Source organism: Elephantulus edwardii, unplaced genomic scaffold, assembly GCF_000299155.1.
Source record: "Elephantulus edwardii isolate Elephantulus edwardi_28Jun2011 unplaced genomic scaffold, EleEdw1.0 scaffold00106, whole genome shotgun sequence".
NCBI classification, from domain to species: Eukaryota; Metazoa; Chordata; class Mammalia; order Macroscelidea; family Macroscelididae; genus Elephantulus; species Elephantulus edwardii.
In genome coordinates, this window is record NW_006399856.1 from 232,912 (window position 1) to 234,417 (window position 1,506).

The 1,506-nt window shown below is 31.5% G+C and overlaps 1 protein-coding gene across 1 annotated transcript in view; it reads right to left on the reverse strand.

Annotated features, from left to right (window-relative positions):
- LOC102844228 (sterol 26-hydroxylase, mitochondrial-like) overlaps window positions 1-1,506 on the reverse strand; it is a 52,088-nt gene that overhangs the window by 32,118 nt on the left and 18,464 nt on the right. The window lies entirely within an intron of this gene.

The window sequence follows — 1,506 nt, forward strand, 5'->3', positions numbered from 1 at the left end:
ACTACTTCACCAAGTGTAATACCAGCTCCAGAGTCTGCTAACTCCTGATAACTTATCCAAATTATATTGTATCAAGTTATGTCATTATTTTCCCCAATGAGCATCCTTGTTTGACTTCTTCTATAACATATATGGTTACTCTTTTGGCTGTGTTAAAACATATATATTCCCAAATAGGTTTAAATCCAGAAATATAGGGGGTAAAATTTATAATCTCTAGTTTTGGGTAAACACAATTTAATTTATAATATGTTGAAAATATTCCAAGTTTGGTGCAAACAAAATTTCAATTTGATATTAACATCCTGGTATAAGAATGTGGTCTGGTAGGCTGTGAGAAATCTTGAGGTCAAAGGATATTGCAATAATTCAACCTGGCAAAATGCATTATCTAAGCATAAACACTCATCTGACATTGTGTTTGGTGAGAGAAGGCCAAACCAGATAAATTTTCAGTTATTTACATCAATTATAGACACTCAGGAGACACAAATTCTTACATTATTTAACGTGGAAAAGACAGTTGCTGGGCTGTAAATTTATCACTCAGAATATCATTATTATTATTAGGTGCCATAGAATCTGAACCAACTCACAATTATTCTATGTATTAAAGAAGAAGAAAATGTCCAGTCCTGTACCATCCTCACAATTTTTAATGTGAGTGAGCCCACTGATGCAGCCACTGTGTTAATCAACCTCGGTAATCTTTATCTTTCTTTTTTATAAAGATCATCCTCTACTTCACCAAGACTGGTGCCTTTTCCCAGGGACTGACCACTCTTGACAACATGTGAGACATAATCTCAACATTCTCTCTCAAAGGAACATTCTGGCTTCCCTTCTTCCAAGACATGATTATATTTTTATTTCAGCAGTAAACAATATGCTCAATATTCATTAACACAAAAATTTAAAGACATCAATTCTTCTTCTATTTTCTTTATTTATTGTCTAATTCTTGCATGTATTTTAGTTGATTGGCAATACCATAGATTGAATCAAGCAACCTTTTAGTGCTCAAAGTAACATTCTTGTTCTTTGAACCTTTGAAGGGTTCCTTGGAGCAGATTAATCCAATAACATACATCATTTGACTTCTTGACTTCTACTTCCATGGGTGTTGATTATGAATCCAAGTAAATGAAAACAGTGAAATTCCTCCATTTACCATGATAGTTCATTTTGGAAAACTTTTGTTTTCTTCATATCTAGATGGAAGAATTCAATCATTGATATTCATCAGCAAGTTCTTCTAATCTTCTTTACTTTCTAAAAACAAGACTGTGCCAGCAACATATTTTAGGTGGTAAAAGAGTCATTTTCAATTCTCTGTGTGCTGTGTTATTCATATAGTCCAATTTTAAAATAAAAATATGATTGCTCAAAACGTCTATTGTAAACATGACCATGTGATTTTATAAAATTATTATTTCAAAGACAGTTATCTAAGTCTATTGTTTTTAATGACAATGTTTATATTAATAAAAAATGTAATTATTCTTT